Raw genomic sequence first — 22,098 nt, 5'->3', positions numbered from 1 at the left:
GATATTCTATTCTTCTGTCATCAGTAACATGAAGGAAGAGGTGATTTTTCAGCTATCCATAACATTCCTTCTTGACTAGCTTGCAGCATGAGGGAGGGAAGTGCCTCATCCCTGAATAAATACTCCCTTTCTCACTATATATATCATTTCTGATATACTATCCTTGGTGGCTGTTTTTTAATCTGGTATCTCTCCGACTAGTAGAGGAGTAGGCTGCATTATTTCTGAATAAACAGCTTTTGAATTTTAGGCTGTAGATGAGAAAATCAATTTAAAATACACTTACTGTAGTGCTATCACTACTTCAAATTCTACCTTTAACACATAGAGGGTAACCTTGTTTGTAAACCAGAATATACCCTACTGAATTTTTTATCAAATGACACTGAAGGATGAAAAGCAATGAGTAACAGCTGCCTGAGTTGTATTATCAACAGGACTATTGAGTTAACCCATAAAACTCACCAACATTACTAAAACCCAGTGTCTGATTTCTGAGACACATTTTCAAATACCATTTCACTAAATGTCAGCCATGAGAACTGACATAATATCAGAACTGGGCCCCAAATCTCCATAGATAAATCTTCAGACCTTTTTCATTGTATTGAAGAGAATCTGTTCTGCATACAAACAATCATTTTCATACCTCAAATTATTTGCTGCATTTTTTTGAGTTGAAATATTGGTGAATTTGTAATAAGCAAGATCAAGCTGAAGTTTTTCTAAAAGGTATTTTTCCTCTAACTTTGAATCCTCCCACCAGACACCCACATCCTCCTAGTCTTTTTGTACTGCCTGAGTAACAGACACCTCCACCAGAAAGACTCAAACAATTACCTAATGGTGCAGAACTAGCATGACAGCCGTCGCTGCTGTGCACCCCATTTCAATGAGGATGTGTTTTGTATGACTCAGAATGAATCAGACTGATTCTGAGGAAAGAGAACTGCAGTCCCAGAAATAATAAACAGCAGCATACAATTTGGAAGAAAGATACTATGCTGCTTATTCATCACTGCCCCACAGCTAATTGCATTGCATATTTTATTATATGCCTAATAGGATACGTGTGTGGATGTATGATCATGCTCCTAATGAGCTCCACAAAAATGAATTAATGCTCTTTGTTAAAAATACCAAGCCCTACTCAGTCATAGCCTGATATTGATAGAAGGCTAGAGGCATTAGCTAAAGAAAAAAGTGGCATTAAAAACTCCATTCCCATACCCGCACATCTGTCCCCACAAGCCAGACTGGTGCCTGGCTGTGGAAGGGGAAATATCACTTAGAAGGAGGCACAAAAACAATTCTTCCAAGTACCTAGCATAAAGGCCAGGCATGACTGAGTTGTGGACTTGAGGTCCTGCAAAAAAGGAGAATATTTATGCAAACAGCCATTTCTCACAGTTAGCCTTACAGCCAGAAGAATGCTCTCTGCTTTTGGAGGAACAGCAGAACTGTCCTTCCAAGTTTTCCAAAAGAGCAGTGTGATACCTATTTACAGGAGCTCTGGTGCAAGGTCTTCACAGCAAAACTTCATACATATTATGATGCTTTTAACAGTTTCTGCACCTTGCTATGTATGTGGCTGGGACACAGCCTGTTGCTTCAGAGAGAGTTGTCAAAAGGCACTGAAAGATTCCTACACTGAAGTGACTTCACATTTTTCCTGTGGAAGCACACAAATTTCAACCAGGGTTACACCAGAACTTGGGCTCTAAACCTTCATCTCAACAGTGTAAGGCACAACACGCTCCCAAAACCAGGTGAGATTTTTTTTTTTCCTGGAGGGGTGATGTTAAAAACCATAGAAGATATGCTCAGTGAAGACCTGTCTTACCTCAGCTAAAGTTTTGCTGCTGAGTGCTGCTCTCTCCTTCAATATAATCTATTGCTCTGAACCCTGCTCTTCTCTTAAGCACAGACTTGTGACAGCTGCATTTAATCACAAAAAATCCTACCCCACTTCTCCTCAGAAACAAAAAGGAACATTTCCTTTATCATATGTTATTAATATATAGTACTTTCAGTAGCAAAGAAAATGAGAACTGGTCTCAGATAACAAAGTAACAATAAAATTACAAAGCAACAGTAAAACTACTGCACTCCTATATCATGTTCCTTTTCTTCTGCCTAATCCAGTAGTGTTTACTTTCTGGTTTGGTTTTAGTCTAGCTTTTTTTGCATATATTGATGCTTCTAAGATCAGTGGCTATTTAATCTGCTTCTTAAATTTATGTAGAGATGCCATTTTATTCCTGTTTTTGCATAATACCTCTTATTTTTATGCATTTTTAGAATGAATAGTTTTTGTAGACCAAAATTTAACAACCTACCATGAAGAGCAATCAATCTCAGTAAAGTCACCAACAAAATTCAGTTCCTTAACTCTTAGGAAGAAGTCCAATTTTTAAAATCATTGCACACAACTAAAATCCTTGAGATGTCTCCTGTATTGCACCATCTCATGGCCAGCTGAATCCGTTCAAAAGACCTGAAAGTACTGCAGTACTCTCTACTGTTTCTACAGAGGAAAACGTTTTTCTGAGGCAATGTCTCAGGGCTACTGCAGCTGCATAGCTTTCCTAAAAAAAATAATTTATTTGTGTTTTCAGTTCATTACCTATGTAAATGAATAAAATGCCAACATTTTACAACCCCAGACCTGGAAAATCAGCAGAGCTGGGAAGGGCTTCCCTGGAAGATTTCAGCTTTCTCCACAGGATAGGAGGAAGGCATGAGTATGGGTTTTTTTTTCCAACTTAACTCCAACATTTATTTAATGTTAACAGTTTAAAAGACAGCACTTTCTTACTTCTAAAGGAGGAAGAAATTAAAGAATAAATGATCTCAACAGTCAGCAGTTATGACTACTTTTGTTTTATAATTTCTTCAGCAGCTTTCTGCTCCGCCAAGGATGACTGACTACTGGGCTTTGCTTTCCTACCCAGATACTATGCTGCACTAAGATAAGAGAAAGGAGCTCTGGAATCTTCCCAGAGACTGATAATGCTCAGAGGCCCTATACTTTATATTACTAACCTCCAAGTCATTTTCTCTCTACAGAAAAGGGAAGAGACAGAGAGGTTATTGAATAGAATTGGAGTCAGCATAAAGGTATCCTAACATCATCTGTTATTTTTTCTTCCACCTTTCTCTCATTTATTCTCTCAAACACAGGAGTGCCAGCCCTACTATACCGACTTCCAGCAGGGCAGAGAGAGCGGCTTGGGAAGAGCAGACATAAACTGGGCTTTTCTTCTCCAGACCTCTGCAGGCTAGCCTCTCAACTAACAGCACGTTACAGCCTATGCAGCGTTAGCCTGCTCTCAGTTAGACTTTGAGAAGCTAGCTTAGGGAGAAAAATATTACAGGGAGCAGGGAAATGCAGACCTTGACTAGCAGTGTGTTAATTCACCAGGCTGTTTGTACACACAGATCCCATTGGGCCTTCATAACTGAATATTCATCGTCTGGTTTCTGCTTACCCTGTGAACATAGTCTTCAGGATGACCCTGAAATTGCCCTGAGGAAAGAATCTAGACGTGCCCACTGAAAAAATATCCTTATTTGCAAGCTTTTCCATTAAAAAAGAGTCAATATAAATCTAAATAATTCTGAACATAGACTATTAAAGTGACCAAAGGCACAGGTAACTAATACCAAGACAAAAAGGTCCAGATTTTTTCTATGCTGAACACAAAAAAGGTAGTTTTCATGACTGGAGGGGACCATTATCATTGTCTACTCAGACTGGGGAGTCACCTCCCCCGTGACTTTAGAGTTGAGCCTAGAACTCACGCTTGAATCTTTCAGAAAGATACCCAGCAGAAACGAAAATACTGTGTATTACGCCCTGTGGTTAACCCCATAAGTAAGAGCTGTAAAGATATAAAACTCACAGGATGTTTTGTGGGTTAAGACTGCTGATGGAACGCTGAAGACCACTCCCTGGCTCCAGGCTACAAATGAATTATTTCAGAATTATTTCAGATTTCTGCAAAAATGGTGTCAACCACCTTCATGCTGAGTAATCTATCTTCTTAATTCCATGTGTCATTATTTCAGACTATAATCCACTCTTTCATATGCAAGATTTTGTTTATTTAGCAGATTAGGTCTAGTTTATGCTGGGAAAGACACTATGCCATTAGTGCCACAATAATGGGGAAAAGATTTATTCATACTTCAGGAAAAAAGCAAGATTAAGACTATTGAAATTTTAACAATTACAATAAGAAAACCATTAACTATATTTTTAAAGATACTGTCACTCAGCAGCAGCTTCAATTCACAAGCAAAACTACTGTGAAGTCAGTGATTAACTAACAGGTTTGAGAATGCTTGAAATCATTAAAAATTATAATTCAGAGAACCCTAATTCCAGAAAAACGATTTAAAAATACATAAAATTGAGAAAAAAACACAGCTTACACCAGGCCAGTGTCCATTTCTTTTTATATTTAGGACCCCTGAGGTAAAAATTTAACTCTATTGTTCAAAGCCCTTCTCCACGCTAGCTAGAATTCCCCTTCATACACACAGAAGTTTCACTCTAAGCCTAGGAGTTTAGCATTCCATTTAAGATTAAATAAAGGGATATTTAAAGTAGCATATACACTTAATGGCTGCAAAATTATGAAGTCCAACCACTAAGACAATGGCTTGATTAATTCTGCATGCCTAGGCGTAACATCAAGAACAATGTACCACGGTGTCTGTTGAGACACTGAAGAACAGAAACTTGCAGTTTCTTTTCAGTGGCTCTTCTAAAAAAACTCATATGCAAACATCAGGTCACTGTAAAAACAGAGTTCTTCTCCTAAAAGTGGAATATTCTTGTGTCTCATTAAGAGATGGTAATGGACTGTCCAACATATGCTATCAATCAGGCTGACTTCTTCTGAGGTGATGAATAATTGCCAATCCCAGAACAGAACAGACTTCCTTACTCCACTCTAATGGCAATTATTAAACAAAAGTGCTATACCAGGAAAATGTGCAACTGTTCTATCTCCTAATTTCACTATATGCTAAAACACACATAAAACATCCTGGATTACACTTCCAGAAGGCTGTGTCCAGGACACTATTATATTGTCCTTTGGTAACAGCCAGGACAGTTGATGGAAACTGAATGCACCACAGCACTTGGCATACTTATATCTGGTCTTAAGCTTGCTCTTTAATTCACTGAGTGAGCACAGCTTCATACTCTTTAAGGGTCAGATCAGAATGACTTTCAGCATGTTAATATCTTACTGAGCCAGATGGTATCATGGATTTGAAAAACTTCTAACACAATTTCCAACCTCCATTTACATCCTTCCAAAATTTTAGATTCCAAATTAGCAGACTTCAATTTCTGTTCTCTTAAATTTACATCAACATTATACCAACACTAGCTGCTCGAACAGGTATTTCTTTACCTGTTCTTTGCTGGACAGAGGTAACCACCTTCTAGTCCTTTCAACTTCTCATGTTTGCAAGGTGGTTTAATTCAACAGTGTGAGGGAGAGAGGCAAATACGCAGCTTGTAGGGACTTCTGCTTCTAACGGCCCAGTGCAGTAAAGCAGAAAATAGCAATTTAAGTATATTTCTCTCTGTCTCAGGTCACTGTGGACACAACAGCCTGTGTGTGTATTGCCTAGTTAGCTTTACTGAAGCTAGGCCTCATTAGTACTTCAAGGTGAACATGTGGGAAACTGACCGCTGAAGAAGAATCAGCTCCCATCACAACTGTCCTATGAGCCACAGGAAGACAGTGCTACGCCAATATCCACAAGTCATACCTTGAAAGAACACTAATGAGTTACACGGGTTCAGCTCTGGAGTTCCATGCATCCTTTTGTCTTCTATGGGCTTCCCCTAGTAAAAAATATGTAACATGAACTCTGCTTTTAACCTTTGGGGTCAGAAAGTACCGTTGTTATCATTCATTCTCATAATATATATACATGTACAGATATATATACATATATATACATATATATATATACACACACACATATATATGTACTGGCTATAAAACTGCACTTGGTAAGACCTGCAATAAGTTCCATCACTTGTTATATTAACCTAGGTTTTGCTAGTAAAAATTAGCCCTCAACTCAAATATCTTCCCAGTCATAGAATATATATGGAATTCAAAATGTGCATGCTGAAATACTTTCCTGCTGATTTCTGGTAGACTGCCAACCCTCTAGTTCCCTAAGGGGCACTGATTTTTCCCCTTTTATTTCTTCCAAATTTTGTGATTTTCACACTATGTTGAAGGTTATGTGTATAATACTGAATTAAACAATATCCAGGAACATCCCTCAACACTCGAACATACTTGCCTATACATGCCAACTGTTAAAATATTCCCTAAAATAATTTTGTCATGTACCAGGTAGCCCTCTCCCAAAGAATTCATAAGCATGGTTTGGGAGACAGAGTGTTCCAGGAATCATTCCTAATAAGGAGTTTGCACACAACCACCGCATTTTTGGAGGCTAAGTGAATTTACTGACATAAATACAGGACATTATGTGCCAGTTAGTGCCTGGGAGAGTTTTTAATTTACTAGTATAGACATAGCCTTAATTTACCATATTTTTTGCTAACAGATGCTTGTATTGGCAGGTGGAGGTAGCACTTGACCTTATTTATTTCTTGGCCCACATTATCTGAGCAACTGCTGAAGCTATCATTAATGAGTCAGATCCAGTAAGAGGCTGTGTGGCTCATAAGGGGTACTGAGGATCTTAAATTCCAACCTACCTCAAGAGGAAAATTCTCAGTGCAGCCTCCAAGGAGGGAGGGCACAAAAAGCATTAGGCATGAATGTGAAGACAATATTCACTCGACATTCAGATGCGGTGGTAAGAAAGGGCACTTCAGAAAGAATATAGTAGCTAAAAGTTGGCTCAGCACCTTTCAGGAGTGAACCCAGTATCAGTGAATATAACAAATATAACAAAGTGAAGGAACCAGTTTAGCTACTTCATAACTAAATCATTTTTGAATAATATTATGTAAGTGCAAACCATGATTAAGACCCGACAGCTTTAGGAATACAAGGCTAACGCCAAAATTCCTGTCCTCCAGGCCTGCATTTGTTTCATTGAATCATTTTTCTGTGGACACCATCACTTCCTTTCTTCATTCACTTTTCTCCTTTTTTCACAATGTGGGTCAACATTTTTACTGGAAAAGTTCTTTCTGAAATTTCACATACTTCTCTAAGAAAAGCTTTCTTCCTCCAAATACATCCCCACAATATCCAGAAATCCTAATCACAGAACTGTTCCCAAAAGCCTAAACTGGTTCATTTGCAAGATTATGGGAAATGAACTAGTGAATAAATAAACAATTACAAAGGCTATCTCACACAACAGAAGTAAAAAATTCTAAGCATTGCTGTTCACAGTTCCACATTTGCAGCTGCTTATATATTACATATTTTGGGAAAAGAGATAATGCAAAACAAACTAAGCAAACACACATAGGATTTGTATTTGAGTGAACAGTGTCAAATCCAAAGGAGTCTTCACATTGTTACCAATTTATCCAGACAGGGGAGAAGCATGACAGTCTGTAAGTGCTAAATTTGCGACACAACATAACTGAAATATGCATAACCAAATCTTAAGGGATCTTAATAATAAACATTGAGGAATGAAGATATGTGAGATCAGAGAAAATTATAAAAGTAATTTTCACTTCCTATGAATGATAAACATTATGTAACGTCAAGAAAAAAAAAAACTAAAATACAATCATCACAACAAGCCTGACAAGTATAACAACCACATTAGTACTGTCTCCTGGGAGAAGTTGTATCAGAGTATTTTTGAGACAGCCTGGGACTACTGTGTAAGCATGGCTTTGTTAAGAAAAGCTACCACCAGATATCAGTGAAAATATAGCTTTTGGAAGATGTACTATGGCAATCAATCAGTCAGTCAAATTATAATACTGGGTCTACTTTAAGGCTTTAAAAAATGTAAACTTCTATTTGGGATTAAAAAAGATCAGAAGTCACTGAAGAGATCAGTGATTAAGAACCCACATACCTTACAGCTTTTCTAGCCATAAGCAGCGTTAGGCGTTTTCTTGATTTCCCAAAGCTGTCCTTTCAGATTCACCATTTCTCATTTTGTTGAGCTGCTGGTCTCATTAAATGATGTCTGTGACCTGAATGTAGAGGGAGTAAATAAAAAGACAAGCAGACAAAAAATGGTGTTGGATCTGATTGCTTGTTATGAATAATGATTATCTAACAAATAGGGATACTTTGCTGTACATATTAGTACCTTTTCTAGCAAGATTTCAAAGTGCTTCACAAATGTATTAGGATATCAAGCAATAAATCAGATGTTCTTAATGCCAATTAGTTTCTCTATTAGGAACAGTAGGTACTTCTCTTTCTCAAATATTAGCACGGGCAGGCAGTAGCATCTCAGGAAATTCTGATTTTATGTAGAAAGCAAAGAGAAAGTTGCCCGCCTAATGTTAGAAACAGATTTAGTCATTATAATGTAAAGAAAAGTGACGGGTACAGATTACCAAAGGGCTGGCCAAAACCCCCATCTCTAACTAAATATATCACAACCAATAAATATTTTGTATTGATCTTAAAATCGTCCCTTAGGTGCAAGGAATATAATGAGCTACAGAGCTGAGAGTCTGCTGTCCCATCTGCCTCTCAGTATACATAAATCCAACCAGGCCTAAGAAATTTCTGTGTCTTGATAGCGTCTAGATTGCTTGACTTGAAATGTACTTGCCAGATAATATCGGTGATTATAATACTTAAGCGCTCTGCTCTGATGCAATGTTACATCTAGGCTGCCTGCAAGAAGAAGAAAAAACTTCTTTTTTTGCATAGCAATGTAAATTTTCTTAAAAGATTGCCAAGGCCACCAGGTAGAGTTAATGAGTCTTTATGGAAGCTACCTAATACATTTAAATTGCTCCCTTTAGAACTAAATAAAAATGTTTTTTTCAAGACACACCAGTCTCTCTGTAAGACGTCAAACAAAAATGATTAAAACTGTAGCACAAGTCAATACTAAGAAGAAAGCTAAGATGCTATCTTGCAAATAATGAATCTCAATGACTAAAAATTAAATAGTTAAGGAGGGCACAACTGAGCCTGTGCCTAAGATATTGTCTTATTTCCTCAGAAGACGTTAACAATCTCAACACAGCTTATGGTCTTGGCTTACTGTTCACACTTCTTTTTAAGAAAAGCTCTTTTTTAACATTAAAATTAATTCAAACAATACATCTCAAATGGGGAGGTTTAAAGCTTTGTGTCAATTTGAAATGGCCAGAACATTTTAAAAACTAAAGTTTATGAAATCGATATAAACTCTTAAAAAGATTAGAAATACTGTTAGACCTTAAAATTGAAACATAGCTTAACAATGCAATTAATTAAAGCAAAACTGATTCCAACTATAACTCCTGTATCTCTTTTATCGCCAGTGTTTTAATCAAGTCTTTGTAGTTGAAGAATCTGTTCATAATAAAACTCTAGAATGCTGCACTTCACACAGAGACTCACAGGAAACGTTCTTGGTGCATTATTAATTACCATGAGTAATGGTCATTCTACTTCCCTTTTTACTCGAGGGTCATAATGAATTAACTATGAGCTTTCTTTCCAGAATTATGTTTCCTAAAAAAACCTCCTACTTTTAGAAAGATTCACCTCTGAATCCCTCAGGAATTACTGTAAGTTAGCTGATATGAAACTAAGACCCTTACATGATATGCTCATTGTATTCTGAGGCAAAAATTTTAAAAGTTTAATTTGTAGGCATTTCACAGACTGGCAAGATACACACCTCCTGCTAGAGGTATGGGTGGTCCAACTTTACGTGCATCTGTGCAGCTCCTTACAGCCCACTAAAACCACACGCCAGTGAGAAATCATCCCTAGCATGCACATGCCAGGTGTGGGTGCCTACTAGTTGCACCCCGTACTGAGAGCTCACTAGCTGGGTACAGAATCCTGATGGTGTCTGACTGAGAGGATGCTCCTTCTTGCTCAGGCAGCGGTTGCAATGCCAGCAGAGCAACTTCTGGCAGCGTCAAACCAGGTTTTGACTAGTGCTGTTTCCAGTGCAAGACCTCTCCCCCCATGTTACAAATTTTCATGCTTCTTTTACACTTCTTTTCAGACTGACTCGTTTGTTTCAAAAGTCTCTAATTTCAACTATGATTCTCTTAAGCCAAAGAAGCTATAGTGTTTGATCTCCTATTATAACATTCTCCGGAGAGCAAGATAATGAATATTGCATCTTATAAGCTTGACCCTGAAAAAGAAACTTTTCTCCACTACCACTCCTCTCTCCCCTGCACAACACCACAGTAAGGGCAGCCTTGCACCTACACCTGTTACAAAGAATGGGATACCTCTCATCTACCTTTATATATCTGAACTGGTCACCTAAGTGACTCCTGTAACAGGTTTTATGTTTCCACATTAGGATAAAATAAATGACACTTCAAACATGCATGTATCTCTTCACTGACTGGAAAGGGAGCTTTGACTTCTAGCTTGGACATACGTCTGAGTTTTACGTCTAAATTTAGGCAAGCACAATCTCACCCCAAACATTTAGAAGGTTTCTTAAATTGGCATGGAACACCTCTTTTTTTTTCTTTTTTTTTAAGAGAGAGGTTGTTTGCTTGCTTGCTTTTGCATTTGCTTCTGTCTTTGTCTAGACTACACAGTTACATTTACGGTTTTCTAGTTCTCTACTGCATCTCCTCCTCTACTTTTTCTTCCTCTGCCCCTAGCCACTGTGCATGAAAGTGACCTTTCTTACTAGTGCTTTCTTACTAGTGTGCTGTTCTTTCCCTGCAAAAAAAGTCATCAGTATTCACCAAAGGTCAATCCAGTCCAGAAAATCGAAATTTTTGATGTCTCTCTCCTGTGTTTTAAGTCTGACACACAACATGCTAAAAAATGTGTAATAGTTTGCAATCTTGAAGAAGGGAAGCAAAGAAATGCGAGAAATTGCACTATTTGCTGCAGATTTGGTACTGTTAAGTAGGTATGCTCTCCAATAAATGGAAAAGAAATACGCTGATAACAATGGAAAACAGGAAGTGAATGTTTTTGTGTGGCACAACTACATAAATTAAACAAAAACTGGCAAACTAGACCAAAAACAGAAGCAAAATAAATATTCATGATAAGAAAACTAGGCAACTGTAGGGTTAAAGACAACATGTCCCTCCACCATTTATTCTCCTATTTATAGTCTTCACAATATTTGCTGCAAGACTGACATATTTGAAAACTTTCAACATATCCTTAAGTACATTCCTGAAACTACTGTATGACCAACAGCAGGTCACGCACATGATAAAAAGCATTCACTCTACCTTAAATGAAATCTGAGCTATTTAGTCTATCTACCTGAAAAATATCTCAATATAAATTACATAATTTTGTGGTAAATCTGTTTTAGAACAATCACTTAAATCCAACGTGTTTTAAAATCAGCATTCTTTCTAACATAACTGCCCTTCTAGATCAGAGCAAAGCCTAGTGGTTCATCAGTCTTAGTATCCTCTCTCCAAAACAGTGGCCAAATAAAAAGAGTAGAAGAATGTGGTAGGCATGTAGGAGCACTTCTCCTGTATGATCTCCCAACCTCCAAAAATATGTGACATAGGGACTTCCTCAGACAGAGATAACGTCTTCATAGTCAGTCTTCTCTTGAACGCATGCGAACTTTGTAGAGTTAATTTGTGGGGCTTCTTGTAACAGATGCTAAAGATGCTAAGGGAAGATGAAGAACCACCTCTTTTGTTTCCTTTGAACCAGGCTTCCGTTAGCTTAGTTCAACACTCCCCAGCTTTTTCACTGGAAGAGAGCCTAAATAAGAAATCCTTAACACACCACCTTCATATCACTTTTGCTTTTTTAGCCCTGTTATATTTCCACTGAACAGGCCCTTCTCCACACTGAACAATTCTTGCTTCTTAATTGTTTTTCTTATGGTAGCCACTTCCTACTTTAGATTGCTGTTTTTGCCTTTCTCTGAACTTTTCCCAGTTTAGCTATATCTTTTTAAGCCGGGAGAACAGCAGCAGCATAACAATGCACTATGTTTTGTATTCCTTTCTGAATCACTCCTAGCATTTTGTCTGCTCGTAAACACCAAACTGATGTTGTTATAAAATAATCTGTATTAACTGAAGATCTTGTTCCCAAGTTAAGATGGTCAGCTCACTGTCCAACATTTTATGCGTAAAGCTGGGACTGTTTTTATGTGCATCACAATACATTTGTTTACATTTACCATTTCAGGCTCCAGTCACTGTCTCTAGGTCTTCTTGTAATGATAATCAGAGATGGTCTGTGAGTGCTAGGCAGTGTTTATTTTACCTACACTGCTAGTTTATTTGAAATCAGAAAACCTTGCAAAGTAGTAGCTTGCACAGCAAAAAATAAATAATTAAACCCTAGTTATTCTCCCAGGATTTCTGGAACAGTAGCCTCTGACTTGCGCTCGTTACTCAATTCACTGTAAACTTGTCCCATACAAGTACACGTTCCACCGATTCTATTTGCCTTTACCCCAATGTCAAAGCTATTGACATTCTGCCATAACTGTTGTTGCTTATCTACACAAACATGCCTTTATCTTCCTCTGCCTCCTCCTTTCATTTAAGGATGCATATTTCCATAACCACTTTTATTCTCTTAACTTCAGTTCACTGTCACCGATTAGATTTTCTCAACATCACTTCTTTCTTATATCCTTTATTTTCGCATCGTCTTTCATAACACTATCTTCCCTAAATGTCCCATCTTTCAATTTATTTATTTGCATTTTAAATACTTCACAAACTTTTATTAAGCACAGTCACATTTTGCTTTTTACATTCATTGTATAAATTTCAGAGAATGAATTATTTAAATCTTTTAACAGTTTCCTTTTACATTCCATTTACTACGTTTTTCTTTTGTTAACATAGTGCTCTAGAATGAAGTGAAACAAGCACTAGCAGATTCATCCCTCACTTGATGTAATGGGTATGATGTCTACTTAGTCCAGAAATGGATTAAAATCATTCAGATCAATATTTAAGACATACCTGCAGACTTCAGGGGCCCAAAATGAGAAATTTTAGCTTTAATGATCAAAGCCTCTGAGAGTTTCTAGTTCCATTTGAAGTTAAGTACAACCACATTCAAAAGATAGAAATCATCTGAGCAAATGCAAATGTCTAAAACGTCGAAATGTGAACCAGCTGTCTAGACTCTCTTTACAGTCACGACAAAGAGATAAGCACTTTTGTGGTATGATTCATCTGACCTTTTAGAAATGTATGAGATCAATTGAACCCTGCAGGCACTTATTTATCTTCTAGGACTAAAAAGGACTGGAAAATTTTTCAGATGAAGAAACCTACATCTCAGCTGTTCCCGTAAGCAACTAGAAGGGGAATCCAGAATGAACAGCCCAGAAGCAGATCTCTACAATAAAAAAGCCTCAAGTTAGCAAGGTAAGTATCACCCAGAACATTCCAGCCTGAAAGTCACAGACACATACAGATAAGCAGACTTTCTGAATACTTGTTTGAATGCCATTTTTATAGTAACTTAGTTTTTTTTAGCATCTGAGTTGGAGATGCTAGTCCTTCAAAGACTAAGAATCTTTCTGTTAGCAGAGAAAACTTCTGTATTACCTGAGTGCCAGAAAATTTGAAAGAAAAAACTGCAATATGGCATAAATCATAACGTAGAGTATTTTGGATCTTAAAATGAATGCTAACAATCCCCTTTAAAATTTGAAAACTTATCTTTGGTGTACAGTATTACACTCCATTTGATTAAATGACTTTCTTACTGGAAATGGTAAACTTTGTTACCAGATAACAGCATTCCATCAGTCTTTGTCTATATACCTACAACATAAATTACAGGATCACTTAATCCGTTTTCAAAGAAAGGAAAGGTTGGCAGAGCCAGGAAATGTCTAATAGCTGCTATGTTAATGATTCTAGAAGCAATCAAGAAAACCATCCCCGTTGGTAGCTAGTAAAATTGTATGAAATGGCTAACTAGAACTAATTTACACTAATGAAACTCAATATCCAGTATCTTCTTGTGACTGTCACAGAAGTAAACATTTTCATTAAGCCCCCAATTCTAGAAATTTCTATAATTCTAAAAGGCATCCAAAACACTTGATCATATTCTATATTGTGACCCAAGCAAGAGAGACCAAAATGAGCTAAGTGATCCTTGCCCCCCTCTCATCCTGGTGAGCAGAGTGGAACAACAAATCATGGCTTTTAGACAGCTTTATGATTCTAAGCATCTCAAGCAATCAACCTAGCTTGCCCTGCACCACCCCTGTATCATGCATGCCCTGTATCAGTCCTGGGACTGGTCTAGAGCTATCCTATAGCTGAACGTCACGACTTCTCTCGTGGGGAAAATCTCTTCAAGCTGATAGGAGAGTTTGCTGGGCTCTTTAAAATGGCAAAGCTCCTTTAAAGCTAACTAAAGGAGCCTTCAGGGGAGGGTTAGCAGTGCACAGAATATGAACAAGAAGGACTGAACACACATAGCTGATTCTTCCTTTCTGCGCTTACTAGATTCTACAGACTGCTGTATATTAGTAGCGTTTTTTTAAGTCCAGCTCACTAGCCTAGCAGCATGATGTGTTGCCATCTTGTGTAGACGTGATGTAAAAATCCTTGTTGACTTCTGTATGAGCAAAGGCTGCGTCACTGCAGAGGCAAATCTCTGCGTCGAACATCCTAGCAGTGTTGTCAGCTTCCGTGCTTGCTGACTCACGCCTTGGGAGGAAATCAGCTCTGGAGAAAAAAACTGCCCTCTAGCCTGTGATCTTGTGAGGCTGACAAGCAGAGAGACTAGAGAACTTGTCTGAGAAATGGGAGAAAGTAAGTGATGACTGCAGGCAAAGGAACTGGAAGCACTCAAACTGGAAGGCAAACGTGCCTGTTTACAGCTGTTAAACAATAAAGCGTTGATCCTGCCATTAGCTGCTGCAGAGAAGCTGAAACATTATGACTGTTACACAAGCACTTCTGTAAATGGCTGTTCTTAGAGGGAGTATGAAAGTCTGCTTTACCGTAATCATTTCAGCTTTTCTTGCATGTCAGTGGCCAAACAGATCTGTGCTTTACAACGGAAATCTCATTTAAAGAACCTGCCTAGTATTCCTGCGCACAAAGAAACTCTTAAAAGTGATAAAGCAAGGAAGGTGCTCAGGTTTTTTAAGATAGAGATAATGATGGCAACAATTGTTATTTAGAAAGATTTTGTTGTCCTTAGGAATGGAATGTTAATATAATTAAGCTCTGAAAGCCTTTTACTTTTTTTCATAGAAAACCATTTAATTATTGCCAACTGCTGTTTATAGACTTCTGTAAGATGTTTTTACCTTTCTTTAAAACCCTAAATGCTGCTGTGAAGAACAATTACAAAACAAAAAACAGTATTCTATCTTCAGACATGATTTTGAATAGCAGACTTGCAGATAGCCTTAATGCTAGTCCTGAAAGATGTTGATACTGTGCATTTCATGGTCATTCAATACTCAATAGCACAGTGGTGTTCTACTGCCCCTGCAGCAGAATATGTCATCATAAATATGTTGTACGTCTGCGCCTTGTCGCTAAAAGTCTGTAAGGATGTGGATTTTTTGATTTCCTATCAAAAGAGATTTAACTGATCACCTGTTCTGTAAAATTTAAAAGGAGAAAAGTATCTTCACACAGAAATATTCAAGATGGTTTTTGGCAAATTTTGACAGCTCTTTTTTGGATTAATTAAAAAGTATTCTTATAATAGGAACACACCCATGACTAGAAGTCATGGACATGTTCCTGCTTCCTTCCTGGTTTATCCAGTGTATTCATTGCACTGTGAAATTTCATCAAGGCCTATTATAGCTTTTGTCAATTCAGAAGTTTGCAGCAAAAATTATTATTTTAATAATTAAAAAATAGAAACAGAATGCATTGCTATTATATATTTGACCTAGATGATTACTTGACAGGAACAGTGTATTTTAGAGACAGTAGTGCTACTATTACTTGCCACAGAGAAAGAGCTGATTCCTGAAGACATATATAGCCACACAAAAGAGTTTAGAATACAGAATACAAGCAAGGATATTCAAACTTCTTCCATTCTGATTCAATACTCAGAACGGAACAATCACTGAAATTCCTTTCTTCTAATCTGTTGGTGATCCTGTTTCACTCAGGAAGTCTAAACACAGCACAAGATTCTGGTACTTCTCTAATCTGAGGGAAAAAGTCTGGCAAAGGAAGATCAGATAACCCTGAGGAAAGCATTTTATGTACTTTCAGCCAAAGCATACAGATCTGTTTTTGTATGTGATATCACACAGAGAAAAAAATTAGAGGCTTGAAAAACAGGTGAGTGCAAGTGTTACTAGCTCCACTTTAAGAGAAGCACTTGCTTCCATGTAACTGAAAATCTTTATCTAACATGCCAAGACGTCATTATGGTAGAAGAACCTTTTTTGCAATTCATGTAAAATCCATTCATAACCTCGGTCATGATAGGTTCTGTTACTGATGTGGAAAAGACTGACAGAAAGCTTACTTGAGTGAAAAAACTCAGATGCTCTAGGAGAAACTTCTAAGTATATAAGTATATGAACAGGCCTATAACATTTATAGGTCCTTCAATAGTTTCCTGTAAATGACCTTCAGGCTATGAACTGATACTTCTGTGGAAAAAAATGGGAGAACATATTTTCAGATATAGCAAATATGAGACTCAAGACTACCTTCAATCTCTCAATACTAATTTAATTTACATGCTTTCTCTGAGAAGTATATATACTTCACAGATGCACTGAGGTACCATTACTTGGTAGATGAAATGACTAAAACAGCATTTCTACAAGGGGATAGAGGGCTATTTGGTAGAAGACAGAGCTGTTTAACAATGATGCATCCAGAATTCACAGGACACAATTGTTACTGCTATCATCATTATCATAAGAAAAGAATGCTAATAGCTTTCAAAATATATGGAAATGCAGTCAGTCCTCTAATGGATTGTGGGGTACACCCTGCCCATAGACATTGTTTTTTGTGTATAGTTAGGATTTCAATTTTGTGAGAAATGCTGGTATTTTGAAAAATGTTTCTTTATTTCAATTGGAACAAAACATTTATCTGAATCTTGAAATGTGTGATCTACCAATCAGCTATACCAACTACTTCAGTTCACATAACGGGAAAGGAACGGTCCTAGGCCCCACAATCACAAAGGCCCCATAGCACAAGGTTGTAGCCGTAATGTGTCAGTCCTTTAGATGTAAAGCCCTCCAAAATGCAGCTCTGTGGCTTCTCTCTGGATTTTTTCCCTGCACATACTAGATCCTTCTGTAAGAGGCATGTGGAATCACAGTGTGGAAGAGAAGCTGCAGGACTGTATTGCATAAGAGATAGGTCCACCTAGCGGCCACAGCTGCTTCTAACACTATGAATGAGTCAAGACAAATCTTACATTCATACAGTAAATATCCAAATATTTAATCTGGCAGAGTCAAACAATAATCACTCCAATATTCACACTTAGGTTATTACAAAGCATCTGCTTTTCTGTCAAACTAACTCTGATACCTAAAGGAGAAAAAACATACTGAATAGGTGTTTCAACAAGCTATAGAATTACAGATGTTACTAAAAATTCGTTAGTGTTTAATGTAAAGTAGACTATGATTACTTCGCACTTTGAATCCTTCAAAAACTGTTTCAAAGAACAAGAGATGTGCTCTTGTAGCTGTGCAAATACTATTAAATCAGTTCAACCTCCGTTTCTCTGACTTCCTTCTCCCCATTCCCCTCAAAAAAGCACAGGACTATAACAGTTCCAAAATGAATTCCTAGTCTGTACAGACGACCATACTTTTTCTGGCTCAGGTCACTACTGAAGGTTTTGTTTGTCTAGAGCAGAAAATGAACCTAAGTAGTCAGAAAGGCATGAAATAATCTCCTTCCCTCTGCGAAAATAACCGTACGTTCTACTTTACTATACAATCCAACATTAAAGATGATTAGTATTTTTGATGTACAATTAAGAATCAGATAGTTTCAACAGAAGGTTTTACCAGATACTCCACAAAACCCAAAGTGTGGGAGTAGGATAATTATTGTCATTTCATTGCACTCTAACTATCTACAATTATGCCTTTATACTAGTAATCAGCTTTATACCATTTGATCTCTTCTGCTTTTTATCCATCTAATTACAAAGTAGCAGTAGATGTTTGCATCACAAAGATTGATTTGAGTACCCATGGCAATCTGCTTCAATTTTCAAATGTCTGCATTTTCCCAAAGGCATAAGACTAAAAAGTAAACACATATTTAAAGGCTACATCTTATGCACTGATGGCAGTCATGTATTTGAAAAACATGCTGAAAAGATACTTCATATTTTTTACAGCAGCAGCATGCAATACAAATTACCACAGACCGCATGACAGAGTAGATGTCATTATCAGGTCTGAGACAAGGAACTTGTGCCCTGTTATACTAACATGTAGTGGACACAGTGCAGCATAAGACTTGTTGAAAAGTGGGATAATCTGTGCAGCTGTTGACAGTCATTTCAAAACAATACAGTATTTCTAAATTCATGTGACTTGATTTTAAATACCAAATAAACATCTGAATTAGGAGGGTGTTTTTTTTAGTACCGTTAGGAGAATCAGAAAAGCTCATGTGGAGACCAATTAGATGCTCTTAAAACACTCTTTGAAAGACCTTCCCTCTCAAATTAGAGTCTTAAATATTAGAAGTATGCATAGAGAAGGTCTTGTGACCCCATGTCTTGCTCTGCTTCACGAGTACAATTTCCACTGTGCCTCCTGCACTTTGATATGGAAGCCAACTCAGTCCAAGGACACACAATATTATTCATCACAACCCTTAGGGTTTAGGGAAGGTCCAATTCTACAAATTCATGTTAAGATTCAGTGGCAATCCTGCTCCCTTTTTCCCAGAGACAGGATTTCAGGAAACAAATGTTGAAAATTTCGGTTTATTACAAAATCTAGCCTCAGCTGCCGCCTTGCAGTAAGGCCAGTTGTGGCAGGCAAAAATATGTTACATTTTGCTTTGGTGCACGCATTGGTCACCTAGATATGTTTACAGACGGATTTAGGATTCAGTCTAGCATTCAAGAAAGGGAACAATTCTGGGACAAGACCTGATACCAGCATTCTTCCTATTCATGCAAACCTTCCACGAGGGAGGAAAAATCTGAACTCAAAGTTTCTCTTTTCCCCAAATTCGATCCTAGCTGTAACCCAAGACTCTATCATACATACCCACAAATAAACTAATAAAACCCGATGTTTCTCTGAAACAACTGCTGCACTACCATAATCCATCAGCGAACAGTTCTTCTATTTTGCTTTTCTGAAAATTAATCTTAACAAGCATCATCACAGACCTTAATAAAACAGAGACTGCACTACAATTAATGAGGAGTCACTCAGACTTGCTGGAGCTCTTGCTCATCATAATCATGCAGACCTTATCTGAGGCTACAGTTAAAACAGCCTTCTGTCCCTACTTTCTCTAAACCCTAACTCCAAATTTAAGTCTCCAAAGTAGACTTAAACAAATTCCATTTAAATAAAAAAAAAACAGAAACAGTCACTTGTATAGATATCAGCCTCCCTCCCCTTCCGACCGACCTCACAGTATCTTGAAATGGCAAACTATCTTCAAACCTTGATAGGTTAGAAACCAAACCCAGCTCCATTTCCCATTCCAGTCATAACCAGAGTTCAATAAGGCATATATTCAGCAAAAGCAATCACAGGCTAGTTACTTCTGCCAACGCAAGGGCTCATCCTGGGTCTCAGACAATAAACCACGATTTTATTTCTGGTGCAGCTATTGCTCACTTGGCTATGGCCAGAAGCAGGGATGCACTTAGGGCCAAGGGCTGCGAAAAGACTGACTGACTACCTGTTCATTGTTCCATTCTGAATAGGTAGATGGCTAAGATGAAGCTGACATAGGCAGCGCTGAATATATTAGGTTTAGTTTTGGAACAAGCACGGATGTACCTGGTTAAGATTTAGATAAGATTTAAGGTTGAGGCTAGGTTACTCTTTTGCAATAAATAGCTGAAGGGTTTGGCTCATTGTAGGATTCTCAATGACTATGGTGCCGAACCCAGAGTGGTACTAGCAGGTAGAGAATGATTTAAGTCTAATTTTAGAAGATGCACATCATTTCTATAACCTAGGAAAAATTCTAGTTGCAGTCACAGTTAGAATTTTAGGGGAAAAAAAAGGCTGGAATTAAAGATGATGCTTTCAGAAAAGCAGGAATGAAGAATTTAAGTTTATGGCATGAAAGTGTACGGCTGAACTAAGAAAGTGGCTTTTGTTGATGTCTATACAGACATCAGCCACCTGGTTGTGATTAGGGCAGAGCTTGACCTAAGAACTGGGGAAACACGTTTTTGCATCAAAAAATAACTGAACATATTATAAATACTATAGAGAACAAAGCAACATATTAAAAAAAGTCAAGTTATGACATTTTCAAAATATACCTGATATATGCCATGATAACAGACTTATCTTAAAATACCTGGAAAAATCTGTAAAACAATAAAAGAAAAGATAATGTGTATATCATATTTGTATCAGTCTTACTTTTAGCAAATCATCCTTAGCAATATTTAAAATTACTAATTTTATTATTGATCTAGTTGCTTATCTGGGTTTTCAGTGACCACCTAGATAGTATACATTTTTGCAGTAATACGTCTTACATATTATTTGCATAAACTTCACATAAAGAATTGTGTGAGAGAAGGATATTCACATCACTGTCGCTATATTTCCCTGTGAAGAAAAGAAAAATCCAGTGCTTGGGTGTCCTCCGTATCCTTTACAAGCAATATGTATTAGTATTTAAACTCAGTGTGACTTGTGCTACAGTCTAATCTTTGCATCTCCTTAGGCTTGATTCTCTTGAAACTAAAGGAACATCCTGGTCTCAAAAACTTTCAGTGTTATCTTTGAAAGATTTAATCTTTTCTAATGAGTTGAAAGAAGTCACTAGAAAATAAAAACTTTCCAGTCATTCCTGTCATTAGACGTTGTTAGCCACTTCAGTTTGAAACGTAACTGATGAGGAAATAAAGTCTTATTCTGATCATGTCCTGTATGGCTCAGACCTAAGAGCTAGAAGTAGCAAAGGCATACCCGCTTCAACTTTCTGAAGCTTTGCATCAGATAAGCAGTTAAGGAGATGCTGCAAAAGCCACGACTTCAGGGAAAAAGAGATTGCAGGAGGCCTTTTATAACTGAAAGGAGTCTTACTTTGACAGAATGTAATGCCTCCCAGAAAGATGAAGTTTTGTGATGGTTTCCTGACTTGTTGAACAGTGTTTCGCAGATACAAAATGCTCTAGAATAAGGCTTCTGTATATATTTGCAGCTGTAACCAGAATTCACATTCCAATTATTGTGGAAGGATTTTCTAAGTCACAGCTTGCATTACAAAAGGAACAGTGAAAACAGTATAAGAATAAATGAAGAACAATAATGGAAAGATTCTCTTCTCCCTGGCACCTGATAGAGTATCTTTAAAACTTGGTGCGTTTATTCTAGCCCAGAATTAACTGATATGAAAGCAACTCTCAGGACCACATGCACTGCAAAAATGATTTAAGGCAGCTACATAATGAGTTCCTCTAGCTTCCTAGTTACCATGAACTAGAAAGGTTTGAGCGAAGTATGTCCACCACAGAATTCGGTTTTCTTTCTGAAGTCACAGCTTTTCAGTCACGCCGCCGGCCCCCATAACGGCCGAGCCGCCACGCCGCCACGCCACTGCTACCACACGGCCGTCCACCCGCCCCTGCCTCGCGCCGCCGTCCCTCCCGCCCCCACCAACGGCCGCCCGCAGCCCGCGCCCCAGCCCCGGGAACGCCCCCGGCCAATCAGCGCGCGGCAGCCGCTGACAGGCAGAAGCCGAGGGAAAGCAGCGCCTATAGGTAAAAGAGGGACGGGAACGGGAACGACTAA

The sequence above is a fragment of the Struthio camelus genome, chromosome W (assembly GCF_040807025.1).
Source record: "Struthio camelus isolate bStrCam1 chromosome W, bStrCam1.hap1, whole genome shotgun sequence".
Lineage (NCBI taxonomy): Eukaryota > Metazoa > Chordata > Aves > Struthioniformes > Struthionidae > Struthio > Struthio camelus.
Note: the sequence above shows the minus strand (reverse complement) of the source record.